General features: G+C 45.6%; 1 protein-coding gene across 2 annotated transcripts in view; it reads right to left on the minus strand.

The window, feature by feature from the left end:
• Positions 1 to 15,839, minus strand: part of AGBL4 (AGBL carboxypeptidase 4) — a 1,479,620-nt gene that overhangs the window by 89,251 nt on the left and 1,374,530 nt on the right. The window lies entirely within an intron of this gene.

The following is a 15,839-nucleotide window of genomic DNA, read 5'->3' on the forward strand; positions in this document are numbered from 1 at the left end:
GTGTGGGGAGGGAAGGAGATTGTCACCTTCCCAGAGGAGCTCTGTTGCTACACTCCTCTGACATGGAAATCTGAGCTATGGGGAAAACATCAGACTGCACCTTGAACTAAAACAGATGTGGTTACGACAGATAAAATGTTTTCAAGATTTTAAAAGTCCAATTTTCTTCCTTTTACTCTCTCAGGAGAATCACTGGTTTTAAACCCAAGACAGTGAAAATCCTAGGTAGGAAAATGAATGCAGAACTCCATTTGCTGACCAGATCTGAGTTAGACTGCTTTTATTGCTTGCTTTTCTTTCAGGAACCCTAACCCCACAACCTCAGTGGGTCCACCCTGGGCCCAAAAGTTTGGTCCTACCATAGGTCATGCCCTTGCTACTCAAAGCAGAGTCCTTGAACTAGTAACATCAGCATCACCTGGCAGTTTATTAGAAATGTAGATTCTCAGATCCCACTCCAGACCTTCAGAACAGAATTTGAATTTTAAGAGTTTGAATAAGAATACCCAGATGTTTCCCGCACATTAGGTTTGGGAAGCACTGACTTACACCATGCCTTCAGATTACAAGAGTTTCCTTATAGCCAGAAGAGGTCAGGGTTGGTCCAATCTCTTCATTGAACTAACAGGGACCTAAGATCCAGACAGAGAAAAGAACTGGGCTTTCCAAGGTTACCCAAGAAATAAGTATAATTGGTATAGTAAAGTTAATAACAGTAGACCATGTAATATAATAAAAAAGAAAGAACTCTCTCTAGCTAGCTAGAGATGAAGCACAGTATGTTTAAGGCCACTCCAATTTTGGAGTCAACTCAATGTGCAAGATTTACAACCCAGGTGGGCCAAATTATTTCATCTCTCTGAGCCTCCTTTTCCTCTTTCGAGCAAGTGGGAACAATACGAGGCTCTTGATAAGGATGTGAAGGTTAGGTGAAATAATGTATGTGGAATACTTACTACAATCAAGGCGCTCACTACCTAGTAACTGTGCTATTTCAGAGATGCAGCCAGAATCCAAGGTTTCAGGATCCTACCTACTGTCTTTTCTCCTAATCACAGAGTCAACCCAAGTCCTACTAATGGGCATGGTTTCCTAATTTAAAAAGAGTTCCCTCTGCAGAATGGATAGCCCCTTCTGTTTGCCCCCTTGGCTCTCAGCTCTTTCCTTTCATGGCATTTAGACACATACAATGGCTGGTTTCCTTCTCTGACTTCCACACTAGAGTGTGTCTTGTCTTAGAGCAGGGACCATGTCTTTTATCTCTGTCTCCCTAGAGCACATAATCGTGGATATGGTAGCAGATGGAAGGAGTGAGGGATAGAAGAGAGAAGGGAGGAAAGAAAGAAGGAGGAAGGGAAGGAGGGAAAGAGGGAGGGAGCTGAGAAGATGTTGGGTTTTGGAAGGTAACCATTTTACAGCATGATGGATTCATTCAGAGAGTAGCTTGACAGCACAGAATTCATCTTTTTATGACTGTGACAACACTAATACATTTATTTCCCTTCTGAAATTAACTTTCTAATATTAAGAAAGGTCAAGATGAACTGCAGGAAAATGAGACATTTTGTCATTTTTAACAAATTATACCAAAGCAGACTGTCAGATTAAAGGGGTCACCGTTTTGAGGTCTAAACGCTGGTCCTGATTGCATAATCAGAACTAATGCTTGTCTTTCCACACTTTCCCTGCCTACAGACCTCCAATAGTTCCCTTTGGCCCAAATGATAAAACTCAAATATCTCACTCAGCCTGGTGTTCTGAGGCCCTTTAGAATCTGATGACTTTTTAAAAAATCCATTCCTTCCCCAAAGGGACATCCTACATCAGCCAGACCCACCTCCTTCCTGCTATTCTCTTCTTCCTATGTGCCTTTGCCCATGTAATATTTCTTGTCTTAACTGTCATCTCTCCTACCGATGCCCACAGAAAGTCTCTCTGCCCTTTCTCTGCCTGTAGCCATCCAACCCACTGGCTGGCCCTTTGTTCCTCAGGATTTGACTTGTTCTGGCCTTGAGCCTGCTACTTCTGCAAGGCAACTTTTTAGCCTTGAGTTGGCCCTGCCCATTGCTTGGACCCTGAGCTCCCTCCCTCACCCACTCATGCTCTACCCTCCTTCAGAGGCTTTTGGGGAAACCTTGGAGGTCTGTGAGAGGACACTGAATGTGGGTGTTTTGAAAGGAAGAAAAGAGCCATAACCTTTTTTCCTGTTCCTCCTGCTCTCTTCTTCCTTTGATATTTCTGTGCTTGGCCCTGGGCTGGACTGAGGGCCATCTGGACTCGGAAGAATGAAAATTAAACCCTGACTCTGTCTCTTCAGAAAATTACTTAATAATTGTAGGCCTTAGTTTCCCCATTTGCAAAACAAAACACATCATCTCTACCTCACGACACTGCAGCCACCATCAAATGAATGCTTGTATGTGACTGTGCTCTGAAAACTATACATTTCTGTGACAAATTAGTGAAAATAATTATAACAAGACCCATGTGCTAGGGATTCATCCCTGGCCTACAGTCCATGTGCTCCAATCTGACACAAGTCATGAGGACCTGAGTGTGAGTCCCAGCTCCACAGTACTCTCACTGTGCAACCGTGGGCAAGCCAGTTTCCTGCCCTGGGCTTATGTGTTCTCTCTATATATTCTCTTCCTATGGAAGATTAGTTTGGAGCACCTCTTTGGTTTTTGCAGCTTGAGTTTCTCTGGCTCCACAAAGGGCAAAGTAAGCTCTGAGGCCCCAGAAGGCCGGAATTAAGTTACTAATTCAAGGTCAAAAGTGGCCAAATCAGAGGTTAGGAATGTGGACATCCTCAGGTGGTGCCCACACCCTGTGGATAAAGAGGAGACATCCTGAGGTGCAAACCTCTTGACTGCATTGGTATCAGCCAGCCCCATTTAAGACCTCAACTTCTGGGGCACCTGGGTGGCTCAGCCGGTTAAGCATCCGACTTTGGCTCAGGTCATGGTCTTGTGGTCTGTGAGTTTGAGTCCTACATCGGGTTCTGTGTTGATAGCTCAGAGCCTGGAGCCCGCTTCAGATTCTGTGTGTCCTTCTCTCTTCCTCTCCCCTGCTCACACTCTGTCTCTCTGTGTGTCTCTCTTTCTTAAAAATAAATGAACATTAAAAATTTTTTTTAATTTTTTTTTTTTAATAAGACCCCGACTCCTAATTCACCTGTCATGTTCAACCCATGGAGTTCATTTTGGACTTCTCAAACTAAGTGCTCCTCAGGGAGGGGCAGGGTATCCAAAGTAATGGACTAAATCTGGAATTCCATTTACAACATCAACAGAATCAAGACAATGGGGACGATTCTGAACATTTGCTACTAAAAGGTGTCATCATATTCAAGAAAAAAGTAAATCAGTAGAATGCCTCTCTTCTAGGTTCTCCATTTACATGTGTTTTAAAAATGAAAGAGGAGACCACCTGGGAAATGTTGAGCCTCCTGCAGGCTGCTCTTCCCCTGGGGAGCAGCTCACCTGAGGCACTACAGAAGTCGGCCCTGGGCTCCTGCGGATGTTCTGTTTCCAACTGCTACTACCAGTTGCCATGACCTTGCAGGTTCTGACCGCTTTTCATTTGTTCCTTCTTGCGACTGACACTTTACTAATGTGTTAGGTACTGTGCCCTGGGCAAGAGACCGCAGAGGTGAGAGATACAGTTTTATCCTTCAAGGAGTTCACAGCCAAGTAGAGAAAACAAACACATAAACCAATCAGTGTGCTGTGGAGTGATAAATGTGTGCAACAGGGGAGATTATGGTTGGGGTGGGGAGTTGTGGAAGGTGTCATTCACTTTGAGCCTCAGTTTCCTCACCTGAGAAACAGGGATAATGATGCCCATTTCATATGGTTGTTCTATGGATTACATGAGACAATGACTAAGCACTTAATACCTGCTCAATAAATAACAGCGCCTTCCCTCTTTCCTACTCCCACCCCCACCCCAAGGTCCTGAAAAGTTGTCTTCATTTGTCCCATCCACTCCAGAAAACCCAGTCACATGGCAAAGATGTCTATTAAAGAACATGCCTTGGCAGGTAGAGGATTTTTCAAGGTTACAGCCTGGAGCTAAACTCCAGCAGAAAGAAAGTATCCATTTGTGAATGGGAGCCTGAGTAAGTCAACTTTTCTGACTGCTGAGTGTGTGTGCTGGTCGTGCCAGGAGTTTAAAGAAAAGCTTTAGCCTCCACAGGCCCTGTAGACACAGCCAGAGAGAGGCCATTTCTGTCAAGTAGACTTAGCTGCCAATCAGGGTCCAAACTCCACCTTCCAGCAAGCCCAGGTCCTGAGCCTCAGCCCCTGAAAGCAGCTCCAGGCCATACTCAGGGTCTGGAATTGCCCCGGAGGGTTCCTGAGGGTCACGTTTCCGGCATTCATTTTGGAACCATCCTTGCTGATGTCATCCCTTAGGGATTATACACAGACATGCGCACATACCCAAACCCTAGAAGTGACAGAAATCTTGCCTTCTTGCCTTCTGAAGGTTAAACTGCAAAATTCACCCAGAATGGATTAGAATGGACCAATACAGGAAGCCCTGAGAGAGAAAGGCTCTCACCCCTGGAACTGAGTTTACTGTCATGCAATTAAAGGTATTAGCTCAAGCTGAAGAAAAGACTCACAGATGGGAGGGAGTTGGGGAGTGGTCAGAGAAGCCCAGAGAAAAGTGAGGGCTTGCTCTCTTTTAAGACCTACTTGCAATGCTCTTTTAATAACCAGAGCTATAGCTATTTTTTAAACACTACAGTTTATAGATGGTGATAATGTTCTGAAATTAACATCGAAATTGTGAAATTAACATTGAAATATCAGTTACCGTATACTACTAGATTTGAGTTTATAATAAGAATAAATGCTAACATTTATCGGGTGCTTATAATTTACCAGCCTTAGAAAATACCACACTACGTGTAGTGTCATTTTCTAACCTTATAATGCCTCTATGAGGAAAGACTATTACCCCATTTCACAGATCGGGCCACAGAGTCTGAGAGAGGTGAGATGGTAGGTAGTGCAGGAGCTGGAGGCTGGTCCAGCTAACTGCTCAGTCCTTGCTCTAAGTCCCTAGGAGAGTAAAGGGTCTGCCCCCTGTCCTTCCTGCTTACAGGGTGGTGCTTAAAGGCCAAGGTACTTAGCAGAATGAGAACAAAGTAGGAAGAAAGAGCACAATCTGAGGTTTGCTCTGGGGTGGTGAGGTCCCTGTTACACTTACCAAGAGGGCCAAGAGTTGGCAGACTTCCTAGGATGTTAGAAGCCTGGACGTGGGTGCCTCTGGGATAGGAGTTGTGAGCAAAGGGTAGTAGAGGTACAATGGATGGATGGTTGCGTGGAAAGACAGACAAAAGGATGGCTAGTCAGAAGACAGATGCATAGATAGGTATCAACTGACCCAGTGTCCTTCTCTAATGTGGGCTGGGCTGGCTTCCTCAGGCTCTAATCCTAGGGACTGGCCCAGCACCAAGTAGCTGTCTCTGAGGGTTATTTTATTTTATTTTATTTTATAAAATGAGGTCCCTCCTCATATCTGGGGGGCCAGCCTCCCTCCTCATTCCATACATTTTTTTTCCAGTTTTAAAGTTAAAATATACTTGTGGAAAATTGCTGGGAAATATACAAAAGCAGAGAGGAAGGAAACAACCCTAGTACCCAGAAATGCCACTGTTAACATCTACTTTACATCCATTCCTTTGTGTGTGTGTTAAACCTAGTTGTTATATGTCTTAACACATAATACACATGTAATTTTGTCTTCTGATTCTTTTCATTTAAAATTATAGCATAAGCATTTTTATAATATTGTACACTCTTCATAAACATCCATTATACGAATGTATCGTGATTCACTTAATCAGTTTCCCACTGTTAGGCATTTGGATTTTTTTCTTGGTTTTTCACTATTTATAAATAATGATTTGGTGGACTTTTTTTTTGCATAAATCATTATTCACACTTCAAATTATTTTAGTCTAGGTTTGTAGTACTACAATTGCTGGCTCAAGGCTACAAACAGAACAATGTATTTAAAACCCCAGAAAGTCAGAGTAACATTTTTTTTTTCCTCTCCCTTTTGAATTCTGTGTCCTTTCTACTCCCTAATAGGGAGCTCCCTGGATTTCAGGATAAAGCCCAAGCTTCCTGGGCTTTATGACTGGCTTCTGCCTATCCCCTCTCCTCACCTCCCACTTCTTCTCCATATGCTCCCCCAGTCCAGCTCACCAAACTCCTTAGGATTCTGAGTGTAGTCACCTGATAGGTGTATGCTCACACACGCTGTTCCCTCCGCCTGTAACACTTCCCCAGTCTGTCTAAACAGCTCCTCGTCTATCTTCAAAACTCACCTCGGAGGTCACCTTCCCCAGAAAGCCTGGCCTGACCCCAAGTCCAGTGGCGATGACCTGTTTCTCCCACGTGGCACCCAGGCCCCTCGCCTGTCATAGTGCTCAATACCCTGGCCTGCGGTCCTCAGCCTGAGGCGGAAGTCCTAGACCAGGGGTTTGTGAACTTTCTCTGGCCATGGAATCCTTTATTCAAACACGTTTGTCATAAACTGATAAAGGTTAACATCTGTTGAGAATATCTATCCCTGACAAAGTGCCTTCAGCAAGTCACAGGAATCACTTCTGTTAACCCTCACAACAACCTCTTACAAAGGAGGAAGCAGCTGCTTGCAAAGGTAAAGGACGTGCCCAAGATAGCAAAGCTATAGAATGTTGAAATGAGATTTAAACCCCAGGCCTGAACCTGAGCCCTTAATCACAAAATTCTACCGTGCAGGTGAAAATGGAGAGGAGCTACCCATGGGAGCCCCAGACCTCTTGCGGTTTTTCTGAAAACAGTTTGAAAACCACTCTCTATTCTGGATCATCGGTTCCTTGAGGGAAGCGACTGTTTCCTGTTTGCCTTTGTCTTCCAGTATACGGCGCCTGGGCTCTGAAAATGTTTTTTGAATGGATAAATGAACAACCTTTTTCTTTTGAAGATTGCAGGGAAGTTACTCTTTTATCTATATACTTTACTAGTCTTGGAGTGAGAACAAGAATATGAACCTGGAATGGCTTGCTGAGTGGGATAGCACGAAGCCTCATTGGCCAGAAGGTCAGGCTGTGTCCGGGCTGATAAGACGTCTCACAGCCAGACACCTGGGACCAGGACAGGGCTTGGACCAGGACTGTGGGCATCAGAACTTCTGGAGGATAGGGGCAATTTCTGGATGAAAGGTTAAACAGTTCACCTCTTGCTGGAAGCAGTGATTAGTCTGGTTCCTTTCATCAGAATTCAGCTCTCTCCACCACGGTAAATAATGGACTAATTAGGCATCTGGCTTACTTGATTTCCCATGGCTAAGGCCAATTTCTGAAATGCAATATGCTATTTGATGTACCAGCATGAATTCTTCCTGGGCTCGAGAGCCTCCCAACAGCAACAGCCAAAAATAACGCTCTGAGAAGTTCCTCACACATCGAACACAAAACATCTTAAATGTGACTTGTACGTAGTAATAGGATGGTCAGGCTGAGAGTCTAAGGTGGTAACAGGCTGTATGCTGATCCTAACCTGCTCAAACCAGGGCCCTAAGGGGAGGAGTTTGCTGGGGGGGTGAGAAATGGATGGGATAGGTTACTGGGAACTCCTGGAAGAGATAACATACCAGAGGAGAAGGGTAAGTGAAAAGAGATTATTCTGGGACTGTCCACAGAGACTCCTTTTCAGCTCATTGTGGCTGGATAATTGGGTGATCATGGGATAGGGAAAATGGAGAAGGAAGCTTGGTCTAATTTAGAAATCAGGGTAAGTTAAACAGATATTGGTAGCAGATCCTACATGACTAGATTCTAACATTCTAGAATTTCTGAATTTGTAAGCTTGAGAACAAAATTCCATACATGGGAGCTCTTAGTGACAAGGGATCAGCAGGGGCAAAAAATGAAGGAAAGAAGGTAAGTCAACAGAAATGCAATACAGTGAGAGAGAAGTGTAGGGGTTTGAAAGTTGAGGGTGCCATGGATTTCCCTGGGATGCTTTCGTGCTATCGTTCTGGGAAACACTGTGTCAGATGAGGTGGCTAACAAGATTTCCCTAAACGTTCATCAAGGGCCTACTAAGTAAGGGTGGGTCCCTGCCAGGTAACTGAGGTATAAGCTGAAAAAGACAGAATTTCTGTCCTTGAGAAGCTCAGTCTAAAGGAGGCAGGAAAACCACCACAAGAACACAGCAGGATGTGTGCTTAACCAGGGGTGTACCCAGCGCTGTGGGATGCATATAGAAATCCTAACAACCACCCTCTAGAGAGACTGCATTTTAATCAGTGCTGAAGAGGTTCTCACTGAGCTACCAGTGAGTGGCCAGCCCTGCCGAGGGGAGCAGGGAGGTAAAGGCAGATCCTTGGCTCTGATAGGGTTTGCAATTTAGCTGAGAAACTGGAATCCAGAGGAAGTCAGAGGAGATGCTACTATGGCACCAAGCCTACAGAATACACCCCCTGTGTGTTTATGGAATAAACTACTAGATGAAAGAAGCAAGTCTGATGGTAGAAGAACAAAGCAACAAAAACCTTTGTGGGCCAAAGCATTCAGGGAAATCTTAGAGAAAGCGGGCCTAGGGGTGGGTTCTGAGGATTAAGTAGGATTTGGAGAGTGACTTAGTGTGTCTCTTGACTTGAAATACTCTTCCTGCTCTTGACTCAGCAAATTCCCATCCATTCTTCACAACCCTGTTCAGATGTTAATTCTAGGTCTTGCTGAGCAGATTTCTTCTTCCCTGCCTGTCTTTCCTCTCTCTCTCACCCAACACACATTCATGGAAGGCCTGTGCCCTGGGTATCAGGGATCACAAATGGCTAAGGTGAAGTTAAGACCTCAATGGAATCACAGTCTGTGGTGGGGTATGGGAGCTGGGGACAGTGGGAACAGTGAGGTAAGTGCTGTAACGGCCAAATGCATAAAATACTAGTGGCTCCATTTCTCATATACCTACCATTGACGGCTATTTATATACATATTATCTTATCCTGAGAGAAATCCCATGGGATGGGCATTGCTAATCCCAGTTTACAAATAAGGAAAATGAGATACAAGAGTTTAGTTGAGCTGGCTCAAAGGGAAACTTCTGGAAGCTTTGCTGATCTCCATGCCATTGAAACAATATGTACCTAGTTACTTGATGAGAAGTATCCAGAGTCTTTCAGGATGAAAAGATGTTAGAGAAATTGAAGGAAACAACCACCCTGACAGGAATATTACTCTGAAGTGAGAGATCCCTTTCTACCTTGCTTGCTGCCAGAGTCAAAGTTATGATCTAGAGAGATAGAAAAACCATGCCTTTTATCACAGATGGGAGAAGTTGCCCTTTAGAAAAATAATGATTTTCCCTTAAAATTTCTTAAAGTTTCAAAACCGTCTCAGACTATTGTAGGAAAAAACTGTAAAACTTTCATGAACCCAAAGTCCCTTATGTTCTCAGAGCCCCCGTACAGTATTATATTTACCTTCATTCTTTACTTCCACATTGAACCTTTCCCCTGGTGGCTATTTACTGATTTCCTGGGCCATGTTGGTAGGTGTGGAAAGATAGCTGGCGTGTGTGATCTATGGCTGTGGTGTGAGTACATCTAGTCTATCCCTTGTGAAACTTCTGGCAGCTGGCTGTAGTCTGGACACTTCAACAGGGCATTTCTCTTCACCCTACCCAGGGCAATAGTCCTTCTTCACCTTGATAAAATGCTTTACATTCGCATACATCGGATCTCTCTCTCCATCCCGTGGGTAAACAGGCCAGGGCTTATTCTTCCCTTCTACCTGATGGACACACTGAGGCTCAGGAAACAAATGCTTACAGAACATCTTCCATGTACTAAGCACCTTCAGAGGCATTCACTCCAGGCTGTCCTTCTCTGGCAGCAGCCAGACTTTTGTACCTTGTCATGGAAATCTCACCCATCAGGGGAGCCTTCACAACCAACAGACAACTCTAAGATGATGCAGAGACAAAGACTGTTGGAGCCAGATGGGCCCTGGGGAGTCTATCCTTCAACCCCTACAGTGTATAGACTGGGGTGGGGTGAGGTGGGGTGGGAGCGGGTGTGGGGAGTGAAAGGCCCAGAGAAGGGAAGAGACTTGCCTAAGAGCACCAAGCAAATTAGTGGTTCTGCCACTCTGGTGGGCGGTGGCTAGTATTCTCAGTCTCTCTTCACAGGCTTTAGCTGCTCCCTGCAAGGGATCTTTGGGGTAATATAGCCAGAGACATGTGGATGCAACAAAAGCTTGGGAACCTACAGTCCAGAGCTCCTGAGGCCTCAGGGAGACAGTCTACAAATGCCCTAGGGATGTGGTACAGCCTCCTCCTCGGGGGTGATAAGCACCCTGCCACAGGGGGAGTATTTTCCCAGCCCAAGGCCATGGCTGTGGCCTCCTTTCCTGGTTTGCCCCTAAGTATGTATGTGCGTGGGGATGGAGTGCCCCCAACCTTCTACCCCCCTGCTTGCCAAGGTGGGTTTACCCTTTCCATCAGCAAGGCTCCTCTCCCAGGCTGTCAGATATGAACACACAGGCACCCCCTGGTTTCTAGTGAGGAGCTACCGTCTCAGGGCCTTCTGGTCTGGCGACCCGGTGAAACCTCTGCCCATGCGAAGAGCAGACCTCAAGGGCTGCTTCCTGCCATTTTGACTAGGTGGGGAGACTGCCTAGCTGTGTGTTTGTGTGTATGTTCCATGTGTGATCACGTATAACTTGACACCTATCTATGTGTCTGTCTTGTATGCACCGTGTCCATGGTGCTTTTATGCATATATTTTCTGTTTTCGGTATGTGAATGTAGGCATTTTCTGCACATCTCCACATTGTGTGACTGTGTGAGTGTGTGTGTGTGTGTTTTCCGTGTAGTATGAATGAGTGCCGGTTCTGTGTGTGTTAGATGACCATGCCACCGGCTGCTCTGTTTGTCATGCAGATGTGTTATAACTTATTTATTTATTTGACAGAAAGAGAGCAGCTTATCTTGAGGACTACAGGAGGCAAGCAAGGAAAAAAAAAAAACAAAAAAAAACAACCCGGCCCTGTGTTGCTCTATTTTAAAAACTGCTCCATGTTGTTATGGCAGCTAATTTTCCTTAAATGATTTAAGGAAACAGATCTGTCTAAGAGCTACAGCCAAGTTGTTATAGCAACACAGGCCGTTCTCCAGGAGAAAGGAGGAATCCCCACCACCACCCCCTGCCCCCCACCCCTGGAGCATAGGAGCCCCTCGCAAAAGCAACCCTTGGGTTCTTGGAACTCGGGGGGCAAAAGAAAGAGCAGGAGGGGACCCACTCACCTCCCACTGTCAGTCCTTAGGGAGTCTTCTTAGCAGCTGTGCTCACCACTCTCCAGTTCAGATCTCATTGTCCTTCACCTGCACTACTGGAATAAGCACTGAACGGGACTCTCCTTTCGTTTCGTCTCATCTCCTTTGATCCACTCTCCACACTGCAGCTTTCGTAAGTTTCTAAAGCGTATGTCATTCAACATAATATTCTCTCTGGTGCCATGTTCTCTGTTACGTGCTGGATATGCATGAGGTATGTCTTTGAATAGCACTCCTGGAACGTTGGCCTTTATTCCACAAGCAATAGGGAGTCATTGAAAAGTCTTAATCAGGCGGGGAGAGATCCAGTTGGATTTAAATTTTAGAATGACTTAAGTTTTTAAATTGGGGGACTGAGTGGATGGAAATACTATTCATTGATCTCTGTCTCCCTTGCTCAAATGTTTTTGATGGCTCTCCTTTGACTACACTGATTCTTAGGATTGAGAGAGGGTGTGTGCTTGGAATATTCCTAACAAGTGGCGTTTTGTTCCATAGCTTTGATTTTTTTTTAATTCAATCAAAAATCAATGCAAAATAGGGCCTAAGACTTTGATTTTCATGAGAAGAGAGCACAGGGCCATAGGAAGAAGCCAAATTCCTTTGCTCCATGTTCAAACTCACCCATGAGCTTCTTCCCATCTGCCTCTCACACTGCCCTCTTGCGCTGCCTGTCATAAATCCTGCATACCAGCTCAGCAGCTGAGGCCTCTCTCACTTCTGTGAGAGCTTTCCCTGGAATGCCCTCTCCCCTTTCCCTGTAACCTCCCTCACCCCTAAACTACAGCCACCATTGCTAGAGGCCCAGTCCAAAATCCTTGAGAACACTATCCTTCAGACACCACACATATTGGATGAATCTCTCCCAACCCCATATTTCCAAAGCATTGCATTTTCTCTACCATAGCACACCTTCCTGGCTGCCTTGGATTAAAATTGTTCTTAAGAGTCTGGACTTCCCATCAGATTATGAGTTCTTCCTGACCTGAGATCCTGCCCCATTAATCTCTATGACCCCAGAGGTTACAGAGGGTCTTGCCCATGCATGGAGAAATGTGCATTTCATTCAATTAACTGAGCATTTTAAAGCAATACCTGCTTTTTTGTTTATCTTTGCCGAACACTTCTCTGGGTGTGCCTCTCAGATCGTTAGGCATTAGGAGACTTATAGATGGGTGGTCCTAGGAAGCTCATTCGTAAATGGGCTTAACTTTTTAAGATTGTAACTGGACATAGGTGAGAGAGGAGGGCCCTGTGTGTGCTCTTGGGTGCAAGTGGCTCTGGTTGTGTGGCCGATGGTGCGTGTGCCAGGATAAAGCCAAATTTCCATGGGTAGGGGTGAGCTCTCACCTGAAAGGTGATGTCATTTCTGGGGCTAATTACCTGGGGAAGAGGTAGAGTACTCAGACCTAACTTCAGAATGGAAAGGAGAAACCTGGATATAGAGCAGAGATGGAACTGGCTCCCCTGGTCTTCACCACTGAAGGTGATGAAATGTCGAAGAGCAGCTCCCGAGTAAGACATGTTTGGATGGTGGGAAGACTGAAACCCAGGGATCTGAGGGGGCTCTGGGTTGCCAGAGAAAGCTAAGTTCAATGGTGGGTAGAATGGGGTGGGCACTGAGGCTACGAATGGAGCATATTAGTGAAGGTGACCAGAAGCCTGTGTCGTGGGAACCAGAGCAGGTAATACCATCTCAGGTTTTGTCCCTGAGAGTTTAGGACAATCTCAGCAGGTTGCAGGGAAACCTAGGAGAGGCTTTATGTCCATACACCAGAGTCTTCAGGAAAAGAGGACACATGGATGGTGGTGGCAGCATCCGGGACACTCTGAGTGGGAGGTGAGACTGGGGAGAGGTAATACGGCCCAGTTGCCTCTTTTCATCAGGGAAATCATATTAAAACCAACTCACAGAGGCTCTGGTTTACTTCATCATTTGCTCAGCATTTACACTGAGTGCCTGCTCAGAGCTGGGTCCCTGCTGGGCACTGGCGACTCTGAGATGAATCAGCCAGACTCTGCCTAGGGGACAGTTCATCACAACTGGTAAACAAAGGCCAGGCTGTCCACAGGGAGCTGTCCCAGGAGTGGGGCATAAAACACTTTATGTCTGAGATCTAGTACAGTCCTCTGGGTGAAACACTCCATGGTCAAGATCATCACTTAGTTTCCAAGACCCATAGAGTAGGGGAAAGGGCTTAGTGAGCAAAGGGCTAGGAAAGCAGCCTTTGAAGTAAATGCCATCATCAACACAGGACACCAGGCTCCTGTTGTCAGGTGGGGACACAGAGGAGTTCGTGCCTGGGACTCATAGTGTAGGTTGGACATATTACTTTTGCTCAACTTCAAAGTCAACATGTCTAAAGTTTGTGCCCAGGCTCGCTGCCCCTCCTGAGTTCCTATCTCAGGAAGGGTACCACATCCACTCCACTGTCCAGGCCAAACGATGGGCATCATGCAAGACCCCTTCCCATCCAATCAGCCAGGCACTAAGCTGCCCTCATCTCCCTCCATAATTCCTCTCCAAGCCTATAGCAGTAAGCTCTACTGGTCTCTAGCCTCTAGCCTGGCCCCCTGACCCTCCAAAATGGCCCCCTTATAGACACCAGAGGGGTCTTTCTGAAATGCGAACCTGATTCTATCATTTCCCTGCTTAAAAGTCCAAATTGCATCCTGTATCATAACCCTCTCTGCCCTTCTGTCTGCTCCTAGTTCTAGTCACACTGAATGACTTGGAAATCTCCTGAGGGTGCCTCCCTCTCAAGGCAGATGCACAGATGTCTCCTTTCCCTGGAAAGCTTTCCCTGCCCTGGGAATCTTTCACGCATCAGCTCAGGTGTGGTCTCCTGGGTTGGGTTCCTTCCATGGGCTCCCACAGCCCCTGTGCCTCCCTCTATAAATGCACCTGGAATAACTGCCTGTACATACCTGTCTCTACCAGGCTGTGAACTCCTTAGGGGTGGACAGCAGCTCTGACTATTCCCAGCATCCAGCTAGAACCTGAAGGGGTTCGGTGAGGAACGACGATGCTCACAGGCATAGTCCCTGCCCACCAGTGAGGGTCTGCTGATCCCCCGCTTGCTGATTCTGTCAAGCAGAAGGCCACTGGGATGAAGGAGTGAGGCTGTGAGCATTTAGAAACAAGGCCAGAAGCTGTCCTGGCAGTTCACACAGCTTTGGGTTGAGTGATTATGATGATGTGCGCAACAGTGAAGGTCAGGAGTAGAAAGCATTTAAAGCTATTAGGGCAGATGCTTTTGGGTACTGCAGTGTCTGCAATTGGACACAATGTCCCTTAAAGTCAAATGTGACTTTTAATCCAATTCAAATAATGTTTGTTGAGGATCTACTACACACGAGGTACTCTGCTAAGTGCTTTTACATAGCTTTTAAGTAGAGAGACGGTATAATTTATCATCCAAACTGGGACACTTCTAAGAGCGAAAGGGGGCACTGTTCATACTCTAGGACAACAGGTATAAGTGGGAACTTCCCCAGGCAAGCCAAAACTTATAACCATCCTACCCACAGGTTACATTCTCGGTGCTTTTTTCTCCCCCCGTAACTCCACACACAATTTGTAAATCTGTATTTACCAGTATTTACTTACTTAATGTCTATTTCCCTGCAGATTGCAAGGGTTAGGGTTTTGTTCACTACTAGAAAAAGCCTCAATGCCTAGTATGTAGAAACTACTTGATAAATATTTGTAGAAAGAAGGAAGGCAAGACTGGAGTAAAAGCCTGGGCAGGGAGAGAGGGGTGGGGAAAAGAGAAGAGGTGGAGGGAGCTGGGATCCTTGACTCCCAGGTTAGTGCTCCCTGTTCTTGCTTAGGACTTAAAGGAGTGGACTGTCAGGAACAACACAGCTTATGCAACGAGCTCAGCCTCCCCATGTGTTTATTAAGTTCCAGCCAGCTGATGAGCAACCTATTCATGGCACAGAAAGTGTCTACATATCTCTGTCACTCATTCTTGCCTGATTTATGCTCTATAGCATGGACGAGTGCCCAGTTGTTTGTGAGCAAACCAATGACTTCCAATTGATGATAGCAATGGCAGGCTGAAGCCTCTTCTCTTTAGCAAACCTAACCCCCTTCGCTTTGGTTCCTCCTCCATGCCCCACCCCCCACCTCTCTCCTCAGGGATTCATCTAAAATACCATTTTGTTCAATGGCTCCTACCTTATCACTGTCCCATGTCTTTTTTTTTTAAAGCCATTCCTCATAGTCCCCTCAGTGAATAACTGTTTTCTATCTATAAACCACATTACAGTTGGCATAACACGATTTGCCATAGTTAATCCAATTCAATTCAACCAATAGTTATTGAATATCTATAACCAGCCAGATCAGAAAAAAATTTAGGGGCTATGGAAATCAAGGGATCATGAAATCACAGTCATCAAAGTTAGAAGAGACTCAGATGCCATCTCACTACAGCATCTTCCAACTGAATCTCCTCTATACGCCATTTTGACAGTGTCACTTAGCTTCAA

Source organism: Prionailurus bengalensis, chromosome C1 (assembly GCF_016509475.1).
Source record: "Prionailurus bengalensis isolate Pbe53 chromosome C1, Fcat_Pben_1.1_paternal_pri, whole genome shotgun sequence".
Lineage (NCBI taxonomy): Eukaryota > Metazoa > Chordata > Mammalia > Carnivora > Felidae > Prionailurus > Prionailurus bengalensis.